Below are 20062 nucleotides of genomic sequence, written 5' to 3' on the forward strand. Positions count from 1 at the left end.
AGCAGTGTATTTCCGTAGATCCACCCATTCTGCTTCCCATTCTCTCTGGTGAATCCTCTCAAACACCCCCTTGCACCTCTAGCACACCCCAATTCTTGTATGCATAAATAAATAAAATAAATCTTAAAAAAAAATTTAAAAAGCAGGAACCAACTAAAGTCTTACAAATGGAATGCACTGTGACTACACATATACAAATAGGGTATATTATGAGACTGGGATAAGATATGTCATGCTAACACTCAAAAGAAAGCAGGAGGAACCATTTTAACATCAAAGCAGATTTCACAGTAAGGAATACCACCTGGGAAAAGTAAAGTCAATTCATAATGTGAAAAGGGTCAATTTATAAAGAGGACATAAACTTAACATCTAAGCACCTAATAATAGAGCCTCAAAATGTAAAAAGCAAAATGATAGAAGTGGAAGGAGAAAAATTCATGATTATCATCAAAGACTTAAAAATATCTTTCTCAAAAGTTAACAGGAAAAAGTACACAGAAAACCAGATTATACAGAAAAAGCAGAATACAGAAAAACCTCAACACTACTAATAACTAACTTGAGCACAATGGGCAACTACTAGTAACCACTAGTAACTAACTGTTTACTAGGGTGCTCTACCCAGTAACAACAGAATAACCATTCTTTCCAAATGCATACAGAATATTTGCAAATATAGTCCACAGACTGGGCCATGAAAAAAGTCTCAATAAGGAAGACTGAAGTCGGGCCTCCCCTGGTGGTGCAGCGGTTGAGCACTGGGCTGCGAAGCTATTCGCAGCCCTGCAGCATCAGTTCTATCCCTGGCAGCCCATGAGGGTCCCACATGGCAGGAGGGTCCTCTCCTGCCGTGCCTGCTGCTCCCCTCAGCAGTGTATTTTGTCGGTCTGCCTGTTCTGTTCCCCGCTCTGGCTCTGGTGAATTCTTTCACTCTCCCGCGCTTCTGACTGTACCCAGTGCTTATATAAATAAATAAATAAATAAACAAACAAACAAACAAACAAATAAATAAATCTTAAAAAAAAGAGGAAGACTGAAGTCATAGATAGTATGTTCTCTGAACAGAATGAAATTAAATTAGAAGTCAATAACAGGACTCTGGAAAATGAAATTAAGCAATATATTTTGAAATATCCTATAGGTCAAAGATGAAACATATTGAATTTTGGGTATATTGCTAAACTCTATAGTAGGTAGGAAGGATGGTCTCAAATGAATTAGAAAGTTAAAAAAAAAAAATAGGTCCTCCCTGGTAGCACAAGAGATTAAGATGAAGACTGTGAAGCTGTCCATAGCCTCTGCAGCAAGAGTTCAATTCCCGGCCAGCCAGGGGGCAACCCACATGGTGCAGCAGACCTCTCCTGACTTGCCTGCTGCTCCCCTCAGCAGTGTACTTCCGTTGATCTGCCTGTTCTGTTCCCCACTCTGACTGGTGAATCCTCTCACACCTCTGGCCAGTACTACAACTCTTGTATGCATAAATAAATCAATCTTTAAAAAAATTAATTTATTAAAGCAAAAAAAAGGAAATAATGAAGATCAAGGGAGAAAATAATAAAAAGGAAAATGGAAAATGATAGAGAACAGTCAATAAAGCCAGAAGCTGCTCAACGATGAATAAAATTGATGAATCTCTATTCAGACTGATCAGAAAAAAAGGGGCTGAAGATACAAATTAACAATATCAGAAACAAGAGAAGTATGATCCTAAAGATTCTATAAATATTGAAAGATTAATCAGAGAATATTATCCTTTTGACTCTTTCTGATAAACTTGACAACTTACATGAAATGAACAAAGTACTGGGGAGAAACATAAGGCTCTTGAATTCAAGAAGAAAGATAATCTGAAGAGCCAGATGTTTAGTAAACAAATAGTATTTTTATTTTAAAATATTTTCATGAGAAACTCCACTTCTAACAATTTCTAGCACTACTAGTATTACTAATACTACTGATACCAATAGTAGTAGTAGTAGTAATAACATTATCAGTTCACTACAAACTTTTCCAGATAATACATTCCAATTTATTATATTGGGGTAACAATATCCCGGCACAAAAACCACACAAAGATATTATAAGACAAGAAAACTACAAACCAGTATTTATCAAGCACCTAATTGCAAAACGTCAACTCAAAGATGTCTTAGATATGACATCAACTGACTAGACAATTTTTGAAAATATAATCCAAGAACATACAAAAAGAATTATACATCATAACCAAGTGGAATTTGATCCCCAGAATGCAAAATTACTTTAACATTCACAAAGTCAATGTAATTCACCATACCAACAAGCAATAAAAGGACATGCAAGACACACAGACCCCAGTGTTTTGAGAGTAAACTCAAGCTAAGCAGTCATCACCTGAAAGAAACTTAGGTGCCCTGAGGACACAGCAACGCACAGTGGGGCTGACAGTGATGTAAGTGGTTCTCATTCGAGCTCATGTACACCATGCTTCCTTTGACCAGAACCTCTACATGGCAGGTCTCCTGCCTCTGTCCTCTTCCTTCACCTCGCTCCATGGAGGAGCCTGATGGAACTTTCTAAAAGACAAATCTTACTGCACGTTCCCCTTGCAATGCCTATTCAGTAGGATTAAGTTCCCTCCTGATGGCAAGACACTGAAGGTCTCCCAGAATTGTTCTAAATGGGAGACAGGCTTTGCTAACTAACCACTGCCAAGAATACAGGTAATAGCTAAATGAGCATATACAAGAAAGTTACATTTAATGATGGCGACAATACCAAAGCGCCAAGCTTCATTTAGATACCTGGGTCACAAGCATGAGCTACATTAGGAGACACCCTTGTCCATAGCTCGGGCTTTCAAGAGTGTTATTTTGAGTCTTGACTTGGCCAGTGTGTAAGTCTTTTTTTTTTAAGATTTATTTATTTATGCATACAAGATCTCCGGGGGACAGGCCGGAGGTGTGAGGGGTGAGAGGATTCACCAGAGACAGAGTGGGGAGCAGAACAGGCAGATTGACCGAAATACACTGCTGAGGGGAACAGCGGGCAAGTCAGGAGAGGTCTGCTGTGCCATGTGGGTAGCTCCCTGGCGCGGATCGAACTCATGCTGCAGCGGCTGCAGCTTCACAGGTTGCGTCTTAACCCCTTTTGCCACCAGGGAGGCCCAGTCTTGCTCAATCAATTTAGGGCAGGGGTGTGCAGCGGGGGGCAGGGGGATTTTTGACTTAGAACCAAGGCACACAGGGTAGAAATGAGGGGTCATGACCCCTACATGTCTGGACCATGGAACTTCTGGGTGTGAGTTCAAGAAGGTTGAGAGTGGATCACGTAGGGAAGGGAAAGCTGGATGAGCACTGGGGGGTGAAGGCAAGCTGGAAATGAGACACAGTGTATGCCTAAGCAGACAGGACATGTAGCATGCAGGCAGAGAGAAGCAAACAGAAACAGGGAGGCCGGTTTGGGAAGGGGGATGAGAGGAAGCCCTTGTCCTAGGAAGTCAGTCCACTTGGTAAATAAAGGCTAGGCGTTCGGATTCATTCATTCATTGAGGTTTATTGCGTGGGCACCCACTTTGTGAAAGACACTGTGGGGCCTTCACAGTATAGACACACCTGTAAGTTTAGGGGTGTTCCCCAGGAAATGGAGGTATTAAATAACTCATTGCCACATGAACATTCCCTCGACAGGTAGTTTCCAATTTTGTGACCTGTTTCCTCAATTTAACACACAGAAATCATTCTGGACGCCCCAGGAAATGTTCAACTGCTAAAAATCATGGGGCCTCCCAGGTTACAATGACACAAAGATGCCCGACCAGCACAGGGTTGCCAGTCACGCTGGGTCTTCAACCTTACCTGCCCTGTTTGCTCTATCTGTCCTGCAAAGTTGCCCCTACCTCAAGTCACCCCCTAAATGGCATTTATCACCCAACTCAACCCTCTTTCTTCGTTCTTAGTTGGTTTTCTTGCCACTCTGTCCACCATCAAAGATGAGAAATCTTCAAAAGAGCACAAAGTAATAACAGAAAGAGAGGCCCCAATGAAGTCAAAAGACAGATGAGATGGACCCCCAAAACCAGGCAAGTGTCAGAGGCCAGCTGCCAAGATGGTAGATGGTGTCCAAGCATGTCGATTAGCCCCCAGAACAGTGATGTTAACTGTACTCTTCTGCATCTTAATGGGTCTGTGCGCAGATCAGTTCAGCTGAAACATGCAGAGTGTCCCAAGCAGACAGCAGACAGAGCACATCCTCGCAGCTGTCAGACCATGGGACCCCACTCACAGGAAGCACAAGCTCTGTGCCTGGCAGGGCGACCACCGGGCAGCGTGACCACCATGGCACAGGCTGATTCATGTGAGGCTCTGGTGAGTTGGCTGCAGGGTGGGAAGGGAATTCTTGGAGGCAGCTCAGACCCCAGAGAACTGGCCAGATTCCAACTAGACCTCTGGGGGCCTGTTCTAAAAGAGCAACCGAAATTTTTGCTCACAGACTTTTAGTTTTTCTTGGACAGCCCCGTCTCCCCTGCCCCCTCAAGCATTGTGCAGGCTGGCACACTGATTCAGACAGCACCTTCATTCGCATGGACTAAGGGTCACCTGCCTCTCTTGCCCCTCAGCAGCCAGCCTTTCCTGGCACAGGCCAGTGACCTTGAGAGTGCGGGACGCAGCTGTCACAGCTGGCCACAGGCCCAGGGTAGGTAACGTGTGCAAACCTCCGTCTTGTGGGCTATTCGTCAGCTCCTAAATCTCATTGCAAGCAGTGACATATCCCCACCATCAACACGTTTATAATTCACATTGTTTTGGTGTCCCTTAATGAACATTTTCTCATTTGTCTATTCTCATTTCTAGTGGCAAAGCATGACACACAACAGTCATGCACAGAATACTAACACGAATTAAATGAACGTGGCTTGAGTTTAGTCTGCAAAACTGTCCAGCACACAGCATTCAACAAGCTAAGCACTAACTCTAATTTACTAATTTTTAATTTACAAGCACCTATGCTGGGTCACATAACAGTGGGCGACAGAAGCACAAAGCTGGGTCCGCATCTTGGTGTGTGAGGAGGAGCTGGAAAGAGACAGCTTGTGAGCCTGAACTGGGCTCTGGAAAAGGAAGCCAGACAGTGACATGGCTGAAATGGAGACTCTGGGTTCAGACGTAATGGGTTCAACAAAGCAGCCCTGGGCCCCAGAAAGGTGTGGAGCGCTGATCCATTCTGTAATCTGGATGAACCTGAAATCCTTACACCCAGAGAAAGACCCAGACACAAAGGTCACATCCTGCATGAGTCCATCTATACAAATGTCCAGAACAGGTGAGTCTCCAGGGACAGCAGCTGCAAGGAGATGAGGGGGAAGATGTACAGCAGGAGTGACCACTATGGATAAGGGTCATTTTTTAAGGTGATAAAGTTGTTCTCAAATTGACTGTGGTGGTAGCTGCATGTATCTGTGAAGGCACTAACATCTGATGTGCAGACTTTAAAGAACTAAGTTGGGAGGTGGGTGGGTTATACATCGATAGAGTTTTTACTTTATTTTAATATCCAAAAGGGCCAGTTTATTATATAAGAAAAGGGAAAGGATGCCTGCACAGACATAAGCAGGCAGCAAGAACTGGCCCTGAAAGGGACAGGTATATTGAAAGAGACGCCTGCACAGTCGCAGGTCGGCAGGAGAGCTGCCAATAGTGTTTCTAAAATAAAGTACCTTTGGGCAAATTATTCACTTCCCCAAGTCTCCATTTCTTCATCTATAAAATGGAAATGATAATAGCAGCAAATTTAAACATTTTGTGAAGATTCTCGACGGAGTTCATTGCTGTGGCCACAATTACTGTCAGGGAGAGACACACAGGGGCTCATTCACGACAGGCAAAGGGCAGTGGACGCAACCTGAGTCCATCGGGGGACGAGCAGTGGACAGATGAGAACTCGATTCCCTTCTTACAAGGCAGGAAATTCACGCATGTGATGAACCTTCAGCACCTTAATGGTGACTGAAATAAGCCAGTCACAGGGAGGACAAACACAACCTGATTCCACTTATACGGGGCACCTAGTGTTGTCAAATTCACAAAGACAGAAAGCAGGATGGAGGGTGCCAGTGCCCTGGGGAAGGGGAGCGAAGAATCAGAGTTTAATGAGAACACACTCCAGTTGTGCAAGAGGAAGAGCAGTACAGACGGAGGGCAGCGGATTGCACAAGGGCGTGAGTGTGCTGGACGCCATGGAGCTGCGTGCTTCAGAACAGCGAAGACGGTAAATTCTGTTATGTGTATTTTACCACAATAAAAGAACAAATAAAAGATTGGAGAAAGAAAAGCTGTGCAAAGAGGGGAGAACTTTGCAGAAGGCTTCATGGGACAAAAGCCTCACAAGGCAGGCTGATGAAGTGTCTCGGTGCCAGCAGTTCCAGGAAAACACCCAACACACCAGACAGACGCAGTACTGCCTTCAGGCAGTGCTCGGGCCTCCTCCCTCTGCCTGCCACGCTGCCACTCAGCACCAGTCCACAGAGCAGGAAGTGCCAGCTCAGGACCTGGGGCTCAGGAGTGAGTCACAGGAGCTCTGCTCACAGACAGACTCCCCATCCCTGCAGTCAAGGAAACTCAGGAAGAGAAGCCCCACACCTGGGTCACCCCCACCCCCAACACACACACACACACACACCCCCTCCAAAATTTACCCAGAAATGCTGACCTAGATTCTCCTACCAGAACAGCCCAGATCAGTTGAGGGTGAAGCTGAGTCCCACCGATAGAAAGAAACAAGACTCTGGAGTGACTTTCCTTTGTTGGGTTTTCTTCCCTCTGTGGCTCTTCAGGGGGAAGAGGGGTACAGGGGGTGCTGCAGGGGCATGGAGGGGAAGTTACAGAGGACACAGGGCCACTTATAGGTTTCTTTTTTTAAAAGATTTATTTATTTATACAAGAACCGAAGAACTGGGGTACAGGCCAGATGCACGGGAGGGTGAGAGGATTCGCCAGAGACAAAGTGGGGAACAGAACAGGCAGACTGACTGAAATACACTGTTGAGGGGAGCAGTGGGCAAGACAAGAGAGGTCTGCCGCGCCATGTGGGACCCTCGCCAGCCAGCTGGGATCGAACTGGTGCTGCAGAGGCTGTGGACAGCTTCACAGCGCCGCGCTCAACGGCCTGCACCACCAGGGAAGACCCGCTAGTTACAGTTTTCATAATTCAGAAAAAAAAGCGTGACTAAAGCAAGATGGGATGACATCCATGGGGTAAGTTTGTCCCTTTCATATCTCTCATCAGCCCCAGTGCAGCCTTGGAAAATGTAGCAAAAAATGGGTGCCTGAAATTTGCCACTCATGTCCACCACTACAACCCCCATCAGTCAAAGGCCCACCATCCTACAGATAGAAAGTCTTGTTCTTAATCTGTCACTTCCAACATGGTACAGGGGAGGAGGTGTACAGAAACAGCCAGAGGTAAGTGGGAGCTCTTATTCAGAGGCAAAACTATGACGTACACCTGTTCAAGTTCTGCTGTGCATAAAACTTCACTATTGAAAAATGCAACCCTGACAACCAAAACCATAATCTTAGATATTATTTCAGAACTTCTAGCCAAAGCAATAAGGCAGGAAACAAAAATATAGAGGTCATCTAAAGGAGTCTGAGAAATATTACTTGCACGCAGCATCATACATCTTAACAGAGCAAGAGAATGAATTGAAAAAATTTAGAAGGAATAAGCAAATTCAGAAAGATGTCTGGTTATAAAATAAAGATCTAATCAACACCCAGCAATAACTGGTTAGAAAATATAGTTGGAAAAATATCCTATTTATGGAGACAACAAAAATATTAAATGTCTAGATAGGAATTAAAAAAAAATGAGCAGCGTTAAATAAAGAAACCCAGAAAATGTAACTGTGACACATAAAAAATGATTTTATCAAATGGAGACACCATTTATATATGCCGATGGTTTCATTACTACAAAGAAGCTAAATTTCTCAGAATTGACTTAAAACTTAAAGCAATTTCAATCACGCTCGGAGTACCAGGCTGCAGAGAGAATCAACGATACTTCAGGTTCACCAGAACAAGTGGCAGGTTGCCACCTCCTGATTAAATGCCTCCCTGGTGGCTTCGGGATTAAGTCTCAGCGCCATCAACTCCATGGCCTGACTTCGCTCCCCTCGGCCAGGGAGGTGACCCACATGACACCGCAGACCTCTTCTGTCTCTCCCTCTGCTCCCTTCAGGCAGTGTATTTCAGGAGATCTGCCTGTTCTCCACACACCTCTGGCCTATACCCCAGTTCATGTATGCATAAATAAATAAAAATAAATCTTTAAAAATAAATAAATCTATTTGTTAGGACACCCTTTGCCCTCTAGCTCACCTGCCACCAGGCCACCAAGTCAGCAACATTAGCACCCACCTCCTTAGAATCTGGAGTGGAGTGAAAGGGGAATGAAGCTCACAAGACTAGACAAGTCCCCAAGAGCTTTCTCCTGCCCTCCACTCTAGGGACGAGGCACCTCACACCAAGAACTGCACTACAGCGAGGCTCACCTATGTGGAAATAAGGATGATCATGCCCATCCCCATGAAGCTCTGGCAAATGACAACAGCTACAATTCCACTGTCTGCATGGAACCATGGGCTGAGTGTGTAATAAATTGACACAAAATCATCCTATCCCGCTGGCCTGGGGAGAGCTGACTTTAAATCCCGGGTGCAGTGCATTCAGTAGTAAATTGCACTCCGGGAAGAAAAAGGCCTCTTTAGACATGCTCAAAATGTTCCATTTGGCACTGACTCCAGCAGTGACCTCTTGTTTTCTTCTTACAGCCAGAATTTTTAAGTGCGAATTCTAAGCATTTTCCCTGTATCCTCTCAAGTGTTCTGGAATCTTCTGCCTGTTCTGAATCGGTGTCGAAGACAAGAAAAGTAACCCTAAGAATGCACAGCACAGGAAGCCAAGTGTCTGAGACAGACTGAGAACAATTACTGGCTCAGACAGCCCAGGCAGGATCTTCAACTGTCCCACATCTACCAGGAAAGGCTCCTCCCACAGGGTGGGGGAGACCAGGAGGGTCTCAGGCAGGAAGGCATGAGGTAGAGGACACTCACTAGAAAACAATGCTTTGTTCAACACCACTGCTGTTGTCTCAGGCTCACTGTAAGAACAGGAGATGCCTTGTAAAAACTGGTAGACTTTACCAAAAACTCAGATTCTCAAAATAAATAAGAGAAACCAAGCCAGCAGTGAGGGGCTGGAGTTGAACTCCATTACCCCTCCCCAGGCTGCTACAAACCTCAAAGCTGAGGATCACGTGCCATTCACCATCATACATGTACTGTCAATTTTCTTAGGGCATAGAGATCTCTCTACATACTTAAAAGCATCAAAAAATCAGATGAAAGACAAACAAAAAGGCCACATTTTATGATAATTGATAAAAGGTTCCCCAGGCATCCCTTTCCCAGCCTGGAACTCAAGGTGCTGAGCACAGGTTCCAGTGTCAGGGATGCCACACTTCAGACTTGGCAGCTTCTTTGCTGTGGGGCCTCAGGTGTTTGCTTAACCTCACCAAGGCTCAGATCTCTTGTTATTAAAGTATCTAGGCCCCCAGGGATTTAGAAGGATAAATACTGCATGCACAACACTAGGCACAGGGTCTGGGACCCAGTGAGTGTCAATAAATGCTGGTAGAAGTGGCACTGTGGTCATGTGCCAATGATGGCTAGAGGGAACAAGGTGGTGGTTTGCTCCCTGGAGCCCCTTCTTTCATCAGGAATGAGCTTTCTTACCTCCCACCCAACTTCTGAGGCCAGAGAAGCATGCATCACTCTAAAGAAGGTTGGCCATCCCCAAAAGCGGTACATGCAGCCTTCTCTAAACCACTGAAAATGTGTCCCAGTTTCATTGCCTTGTAGCCTCATATGTCCTGCAAACTCTCACCACTGTTTGCTGCATGCAAACGCAGTTGTCTGGCTTTGGTGGTTCCCTCTCAGTGGAAACCCTTCCCACCTCTACCCACCCAGCAAACTGATAAGACAGAAGCGCCAAGAAGACTTTCTGAATCCTCAGGCAAAATTTCTAAATCCAAACATTCTGTATTTGTTCATCTTCCCCTATTTAAGACTGAGTCCTTCCAAAGCAGGGCACAGTCAGCTGTGGGACAGCAGCCCCCAGCTCAGGGCCTAGGATGTAGCATAAACAGCACACAAGTCTAACCCAAAAAGACAAACCAATTGGAGGGGTCAGTTCACACCAGTGGGTGACTCTGGGAAGACAGTGGGATACAAAGGAAAGAATACATGTCTGGGAGACAGAGACACAGGTTTGTATCTTGGCCCTTGCATCTACATCTTAGCTGGGCAATCATGAGCTGGTCTACCTAAGCCCAGAGCTGTGGTTTGCACAAATGGAGACTGGGATAATAAGATGTACCAAGAAGGATCCATGTGAAGAAAAGATACCAAGAGGAAAATATCATTGTGACACCCCCAACCATCAGAACCAACCCCACTGCAACCCCTACCAACAGCTCTTACCCTATCTCTATAGTAACTTAATTTTTGCTTTTTGACCTCATTGTTTGATCTCTGCCTCTTACTCTACTAACTGCCAACTCTGTCCTGGGGCACTAAGGGACCCACTGGTTCCAAATTTTGCTCACCCTGACATAAAGTAATCCATGAAAGAGGAGAAGGTTATAGCAAGTGGCGAATAGTATATTCTCTCTATACATGTTTGTACATAAAGAATAAAAGCTTAGGTCAGAGAGAAAAAATTAACCTGAAAAAATTAAATTAAAAAATTAGCCTTTGGGAAGTATGCCTGCATTCTGTACCTGCTTGGCCTTCAAAGTATTTGATGATTCTCAATCAAAGACAGATGAAAATGTTGGCGAGGTTGTGGAGAAAAAGGAACTCTCCTGCACTGTTGGTGGGAATGCAAACTGGTCCAACCACTATGGAGAGCTGTGTGGAGATTTCTGGACCTACTAAACATAGAGCTTCCATATGATCCAGCAATTCCACTCCTAGGTATTTACCCAAAGGACACAGAAACATCAATTCCAAAGAACACCTGCACCCCTATGTTTATAGCAGCACTATTTACAATAGCTAAGCTTTGGAAACAGCCCAAATGCCCAAAAATAGATGACTGGATCAAGAAGATGTGGTACATATATACCATGGAATATTACTCAGCATTCAAAAAAGATAAACACATGCAATTTGCAGCAACATGGATGGCGCTGGAAGGGATCATGCTCAGCGAAATAAGCCAAAAAGAAAAAGAAAAATACCGGATGGTCTCACTCATAGCAGGAATCTAGAAAACTTAAATAAGGGATCAGGAAAATGAATAACTATAAGAAAGTGAAAATCAAAATCAACAAAAAACTATGAACCAGAGACACTTTTTGGTGGGTGGGGGCCGGGAGGGGAGGGATTGGGGTCAGAATGGGGCATGTGCAGTTGTATGGGGGAATATAAAAATAAAATTTATTATTTAAAAAAAAAAGACAGATGAGACTCTAAAATCTTGTGATAAAAGAGATAAGAGAACTAAATTTAACTTTCAAGAGACTCAAGGTGATGGGAAAATGATTCTGAGTTCAGGATTTACCAAAGCAAAGGTAAATATCAAGGCTCTGCAAAGATTGTGAGCCAGTTTCCATTTTGGACCAAACTGAGGTGATCTGCCTTGTCACTGATTGATGGAATATGACAGATCCTCTTAGGAGAAAGGCTACATGATCTGCCTGACAAAATGGAATCCATCACCTGAAAAATGTCCAGCATTCAGTCAAAAATTATCAGGCACACCTAAAGGTAGGCCCCACACCATACCCAGGGAATACTAGAGTTGTCAAACACATACCTTAAAATCTCTGTGAGCTAGAGAACCACCATGGAGAACTTAACCAAACCATGAAAGTATCACATTACCTGACTTTAAACTATACTATAATGCAAAGGTACTTAAACAATGTGGTATGAACATGAAAATGTACACATGGATTAATGGGCTAGAATCTAAAGACCAGAAATAAATGCCCATATATAACAACATTTCATTTGTGGTGAAGCAGCCATAACCATACAATAGGGAAGGGAGAGTCTCTTTAATAAATGGTGCTAGAAAAGCTGAAAGGACACATGTAAAAAAATGAAATTGGATCATTTGCTAACTCCATGCACAAAAATAAATTCCAAATGGATTAAAGATTTAGACACAAGACTGACAACAATAAAATACATAGAAGAAAACATTGGTAATATGTCCCAAGACATCAATGATAAAGATGCTTTTGGAAACTCAACTTCTATGGCAAGGAAAGTAAAAGAAAAAATAAACAATGAGATTACTTCAAATTAAAATGCTTTAAACACCAAAAGAAAATAAAAGTAGATTTAAAAACATCCTACCGAATGGGAGAAAATATTTACACATTACACAACTGATAAGAGGATAACAGTTAAAATACATTTACAAACTTCAATTGAACAACAACAACAAACCCAATTAATAAATGGCATCAAATATGAACAAATAATTCACCAAAGTGGATATATCCAGGAGGCCAATACATACATGAAAAACTATTCATTATCATTTCTTTTTTTAAAGATTTATTTATTTATTTATACAAGCACTGGGTACAGTCAGAAGGGCAGGAGGGTGAGAGAATTCACCAGAGCCAGAGTGGGGAACAGAAGAGGCAGACTGACGAAGAAATACACTGTTGAGGGGAGCAGTGGGCGCGGCAGCAGGAGAGGTCGGTCGCGCCATGTGGGACCCTCGCTGGTGGCCAGGGATCGAACAGGCACTGCAGAGGCTGCGGCAGCTTTGCAGCCCCGCGTTCAACTGCTGTGCCACCAGGGGAGACCCTCATTATCACTTCTAATAAAAGATGTAGGTTAAAACCACAATGACATCAGCTCACACTTGTGAGAATGGCACATACTTTAAAAGGCAACATATATTGGATACATGTGGAGAAAGACAAAACCTACTACACTGTTAGTAGAAATATAAACTGGTACAACCATTTTGGAAATCAATCTGGATTTACCTTAAAAAACTGAAGATAGAGGGCCTCCCCGGTGGCGCAGCGGTTGAGCGCTGGGTTGTGAAGCTGCCCGCGGCCTCTGCGGGGCCGGTTCGATCCCCGGCTGCTCCCCAGCCACCAGAGGAGGGTCCCACATGGCGCGCAGACCTCTCCTGCCGCCCGCTGCTCCCCTCAGCAGTGTACTTCGGTCCTTCTGCCTGCTCTGCTCCCCGCTCTGGCTCTGGTGAATTCTCTCACCCTCCCGCGCTTCTGACTGTACCCAGTGCATGTATAAACAAAAACAAACAAACAAATAAATAAAACATGCCTCTATTAAAAAAAAAAATCTTAAAAAAACTGAAGATAGAAATTACTATATGACCCAGTAATCCCAACCTAGGCATCTATCCAAAGAACACAAAACCAGTAACTCAAAATACTATATGCTCCAGAAAGTTTATTGCAGCATTATTTACAGCAGCAACCTACGTGCCCTTCAAGAGAAAATTAAATCAAGATCAGTCTATCCATACCATGGAATACTATTCATCCAAAAATAAGATGATAAGAATTCAAGGGAATTTCATGTAGTAAAGCAAGGCAGAATGACAGAGACAAATGGTAGACATTTACACAGTAGATAATTTAATAAACTAAAACACTTATTAAGAACTAGCAGATATTAATAAAAGTGAGGTTTCTGTAATTAATAGGGGGAGGGAGAAAAGGCCAAAGGGGATATAAAGGAGAGTGGTGGGGAAAAAATATCAACACTTCTATTTCTGGACAGAAATTTCTGAAAATGATGGGAATTAAAGATGTTAACTTAAAAAAAAAACAAAAAATTAATCTGTCAGAAGAAATTTTTGGAAGAATTCAATAAATGAGTTTAACAGCCTATAAACACAGACTCAGTAAAGGAAAAGATAAGCTCGCAGAAATATCCAGACAGAAACAAAAAGCAAAAACAGGTAGAATTAAAAACTGTTTTAAAAACCATAGAGTAGGCGTAGGGAGTACAGTGGTAAAAGCTAAACATGTGTGCCAGTAGAATCATTGCGTGAAGAGATTATCACCACAAAACTTCCAAAAATAAAGAAAACATCAAGTCACAAAGATCCCAAGCAGATAAATAAAAAGAAAATGATACCTAGAAACACCATGGCAAAACTTCAGAAATCCAAAGACAAAAAGAAATTTTCTAAAGGAGCTAGAGTAGGAAAAAAAGTCACATTATCTTTAAAGAAGAAGGACAACAATAAAACTAATAGCTGGATTCTTAATAGAAACAATGGGATAGTCTAGAGAAAATAAGTGCCGCTTAGAATGTCTATGAATGTCTTAGAATGTCTTAGAATGTCTATCTATGGAGATATTCTTCTAAAATGAAGTGGAAGTCACTTGGATACGCACAGCTAAGAGAATCTGCCAATCAACAGTGATGTGCTAGTAAATATTTAATAATTTTGTTAAAAAGCACTAAATTGTTATTTCCCATTTCTTTTTTATTATATTTATTTTAATATATGATTTATTTATATATATTTTACATCACTCTTCATTTTTGTACAATGTTTGCTTTCTCCTCTCAGGTGTAGTCCCCATAGAATTCCCACCACCAATTCACCTGTGCACCATTCCATAGTCCCCTGTGCTCCTCCCTCTCCTGTTCTGATCCCTCTACCTCCCCCTCCCCCGCAGAATGTCTCTAATTTATGGCTGCCTGTTAATTTGGGGATTTTTTATTGTTATTATTTGTTCCCCTAACCCCTCATTTGGTTGCCTTATATTCCTCCTATAACTTATTTTTGCATTGAAGAACTGGGGTGCAGGTCAGAGGTGTGGGGGATGTCTCCCCAGAAACAGAGTAGGGAGCAGAACAGGCAGATCTACTGAAATACACTGCTGAGGGGAGAAGCAGGTGAGGTCGGCTGGGCCGTATGTATGTTAGGTCCCTGGCCAGGGATTGAACTCAGGCCACTGCAGTAAGCTTTCATGGTGGTAGCGCTGAGACTTAACTCTTAGGATGCCAGGGAGACCCATCCAATTTCTGTAAGAGACATGCTCTCACATGGCTGATTTTAAGCTACCAAAATGACATCACTGAATACAGAGCTGGAAAGATGCACACACCAGCCCTCAGGAGCAGACCACTGCTACCAAGAAAATCAAAAAGAATTCTCTACAGATAAGAAAACTTCTCCCAGGCTGAAATTTAGAAATGCAAGAAAGAATGGAAATCAACAGAAAGAATATGTGAGGAAATATAAATGAATATTCATTGTATAAAACTATGAATAATAATGGCATGTGATCTTTAAAACAGATGTGGACTTAAAATGCATGCCAACGTTAACAGAAAAGGAAGAGTTGCATAAATGATGACAATGTTTTTCTGAAGTTCAGAAAGTGGTGAAATTCTCATTTACATTAGTTCTTAATAAGTCAAAGAAACAGAATCACACATATATGATCGTTGAACTCATTGTAAAGTGTATTTTGCTGTAGGGAAAGAATGACCCTTTCAGTAAATAGTGGACTCTCGACTTTAAAAGCCAATCTTGACCCCAACCACAGACCAGATACAAAAAATCCACTCCAGATCCATCACCAGTCTAAATGTAAAAAGAAAAACAATTTATCTTCTAGATGGTAACATAAAGAACATCTTCATGACTTTAGGTAGAAAGTTTTCTTGAAGTAGGACTCAAAAAAGCATAAAAGAACAGCATTAAGGAAAAGACTGATGGGGGAGAGAAGGGAGTAGGATCAAAACAAGGGGGGTAGGAATTGTACGGGGACTATAACCAAGATGAAAATGCATACACAGTGCAAAAATGAAAAATGATGTAAAAATTACATTTAAAAAAAGACTGATGGACTAGAATTCACTAAAATTAACTTCTGCTTATCAAAAGACACAAATAAGAGACTAAAAAGGTACCATGGATCGTAAGAAGATACGCAGAATACATATCTCTTACCCAAAAAAAGTTGTTTCCAAAAAACATAACCAACTTTGTCAGAAACCAGGGTAAATAGCCATGCGTGCAGGCAAGACAAAGGTAGGAGACCCCAGGAGAGCAGGTTATGGTGGGAAAGTGACACTGGAAGCCAGGCCTCATACATCATCTTACTAATCTCACACTAATCCTCTGAGGCAAGTGCAGGGTTTATCCCTATTTGACTGCCTCACACAACACTAGTCCCCAACATCACCCAAGAGCCAGCACTGTACATGGGAAGGAGAAGAGATGCTTGGCTGGTCCTGCATCCATGCCCATCTGTCACACCAGCAGGGTAGTGAGTACATCACAGGTCCACCTGGGAAGAGGGCCCACAACTCATCCAGGGGCATCCACCTATCCAAGGAGAAATAGCTGGACTAGCTGGCTTTCTGGGGGCTGCATGGCCATCTCTGGGATTTGGTTCAAATGGAGATTAAACCAGGCATGAAAGGTACCCCAATAGCAGAAGTTAGCAGCTGCTAACTTCCAAGAGAGTATTTTGCAGAAGAACTTTATGTAGTTTGGAAAACACAGTAGAATCTGAGTGCTGACCCAGATCACGATCCCGGGAGTGAGCCACAGGTGATCCTGGTGAATGTGTAGCACAGGGCCATCCAGTGTCAGCCCACACAGCCTGTCTGTGGAAGGCGTGGGACATGCTAACTTGCTCTATCTGGACAATGGAGGTGATGAACATTCCATCACGGAGAACTGAGCAGGGGAACCTGGTGCCGGCTGGATGAGCAGCTCACGTGCACTCCCAGGAGATGTAGCTGAGCACCCTTCCTGATGACGGCAATGGTCCACCAACACAACCTGTGCTTTTGTCATGGACAAGAAGCAGGGGTGATGGGTTCCAACCCTTCCCACCTGCAGATGTCAGGCTTCAGCCCTCACTTCCCCTCCCAGAGCCTGTGTCCTGACCTGCCTACTTTTTAGCAGGCAGAGGTATTGCAAGATGTCAAAATATGTAAACTGACAAATCCTGAGAGCTCATGAGTGTCAGCGCACATCTCTGTGTCAGCAGGGATGCAGGGAAACTGCCAGCAGTTAGATTGGCTGGAGAGGATTACGCTAAGTAAAGACAAATCAGAAGGAGAAAGACAAACACTGGGTGGTGTCACTTATATATGGGATAGAGAGAAAACAAAGGGTCAGATAAAACCAATCTAATAATAAGCCCTAGAAATCTGGTCATACAATGGAGTCTACCCAGGAGAGGGGAGAGCAAAATGGGCGGAGGCACAACGGACTATGATAGGACTATAGTGGTAGATGTGGGTGGCATGTGCACCCGAAGGGTGTGACCCCACACCTGAGTCATACACAGTGTTGTAACCAATGCTCCTCAATAAAATAAGAAAATAGAGAATAGCGATAAATTAATTTCTTTCCCTTCATCTCCCAAGGAGTCTGAACACTTCAGATCTGTGTTGGGATGAACAGGGAGGGTTCCCTGAGCCTTTATTCCAAAGACCCCACTTGGGAGGAAGATAAAGTTCCCATACTCATCACTTTGCAGTTTGTTTGCAGAGACCTGGCATCTCGGACCCACAACCAAGATGCAATATAGATTCCTTCACAGGTCAGAAAGGCTAGTAAAGATTCTGGCCGTACCCATCAAAACCCTGGAAAATAGCCTCACCCTTTGACCTGTTGATAATGCTTCTAGAAACCTAACCCAAGAGAGTAATTTTAGATATAGAAAAATATGAAATGGTCATCATACACATTTATGAAACAATTATAAACCCACATAGCAAAGACTCTCAAATAACAGTGGTCACTGGGTAAGGAAATTACAAATGAGTTAGAAAATAGTAATATCCTCCTAATAATACATATACAAACACCTAGACTGGAGACGACCAAAACTATACTAGTGAGAAATTAAGTGATTTTATTATGAAATAAGAAAGCATAAAACTAAATGGACCCACTATCCAATACAAGAAGCCAGAAAAAGAACAACAAAATAAAACCTAAGAAAAAGAGATCAAGGCATTAAGGTTAAAATCAGAAATGAATTCAGTAAAAACCAAACAGCAGTACAGTTCAAGAGCTGGTTCTCTGAAAAACACTACTAACACAAAAATTACCACCAACAGACAAACCTCTATCTGGTCTAATTAAAGAACATAATGGGAAAACACAAATAGACACAATATAGAGTGAACCCGGATATTTAACCCAAAAATATGGTAGCAATTCAAAAATGAGGAGATATTAATTAAAGCTTAACAAATTTGAAAATTCTCAACAAAATAAAGGATTTTCTGAATAAACAGAAAGGAACACCACTGACTTAAGAATTAAGAAAAGCAAATTAAGCAAATGCTACAGAAATATGTAAGAAAGTTGCTAAAGAATAATCTTTGAGGGCCTCCCCGGTGGCGCAGTGGTTGAGCGCTGGGTTGCGAAGCTGCCCTCAGACTCTGCAGTGCTGGTTCGATCCCTGGCTGCCCCCCCCCCCCCGCTGCTCCCCAGCTGCTCCCCAGGCCCCGCATGGCGCACAGACCTCTCCAGCCGCCCGCAGCTCCCCTCAGCAGTGTACTTTGGTCCTTCTGCCTGCTCTGCTCCCCGCTCTGGCTCTGGTGAATTCTCTCACCCTCCCGCACTTCTGACTATACTCAGTACTTGTATAAATAAATAAATAAAAATAATAAATCTTAGAAAAAAAGAATAATCTTTGAGCCTTTCTCAAATGTTCTAGACACAGTAAAAAGGGGATATTTCTTCACTCCATGACATTTAGTGACCTTGACAGAAAAATCTCTCACATACACACACACACACACACACACGCACACGCACGAACTCCAACCGAGTATTACTTAGGCATATACATGGAAAAATTCTAAATACAATTTTTTTTTTTGAAATCTACAAGTACAATGAAAGAAAAAAACACCTTGATCAACAAGGATTTGTCCCAGAAAAAAATATTAACATAATCATTTTAGTGAAATAAATCGCATGATCTCAATCATTTTTAAAAAGCATCAGATAACTCATTTCTTATTTTTTTTTAAATAGCAGACTAGGATCAGAAAAACATTCCTAAACTTAGGAATGTTAAACTATGAGTAAACATGAAACTTCAGGTGACAAGGCTCCTGTCATAACTAACATTTAGCACTGACAAGGAAATTTCAAAGTATTTAATAATGATAAACCAGCCAAGTAATAGATATAAGAACTTCCATTAACAGGAATGTCGAAGAAATGACCATGGTTTGCTTAAGACAAAATTGAACTTAAAAACACAGACTCAAACAGAAGACTATAATAACTAAAAATAAGGACAACAACAGGGCTGGTGATAAAATAAGTATTCAGAAACCAGTAATTTGCCCCGTAAACTTCATCACCAAAAAAAAAAAAATAATAATAGTGAAAGATAGATTCTCAATAACACAAGCAAAACTGAACAAAACAATATACAGAGGTGAAAATATCAAACAAGAAATATGTGCAAGCCATATGAAGAAAACAATAAGAACAAAAATTAGTGAGAGATACAAAGGAGACGCGGGCAAGTTAAGGAGATAAGCCAATTGGTCTATTATGATTAAGTCATCCTCTCTAAGTTTAATAATAAGCTACAAAGCAGTCCAATTCTAGCCACTAAGATTTCATTTAAAATCTTGAAAATTGGTATAATAAAGAAAAAATCAAAATCAACAAGCAACCATAAACCAGAGACACACTAACGGGGGTGGGGGGCAGAGGGGGAGGGATTAGGGCCAAAATAAGGGGGGGGGGTATTGTACGGGGAATATAACCAAAATGAAAATGCACACATTGTGCAAAAATGAAAAATGATGTAAGAATTATATAAAATAAAATAAAAGGGCAATAAATTGGTTTATAAATTCATATCGAAGATAAATGGGCAAATGAAGTCAATAAAATGTTGAACTGTAAAGATAAAAAGGGTGTGCAAAGAAATCGTTAAACATGCAAAGGAAGTTTCATCCTAAGCTGTGTTTCTGTTGTTGTTGTTTAGGGGAGGGAGG

The sequence above is a fragment of the Talpa europaea genome, assembly GCF_964194135.1.
Source record: "Talpa europaea genome assembly, chromosome: 16".
NCBI classification, from domain to species: Eukaryota; Metazoa; Chordata; class Mammalia; order Eulipotyphla; family Talpidae; genus Talpa; species Talpa europaea.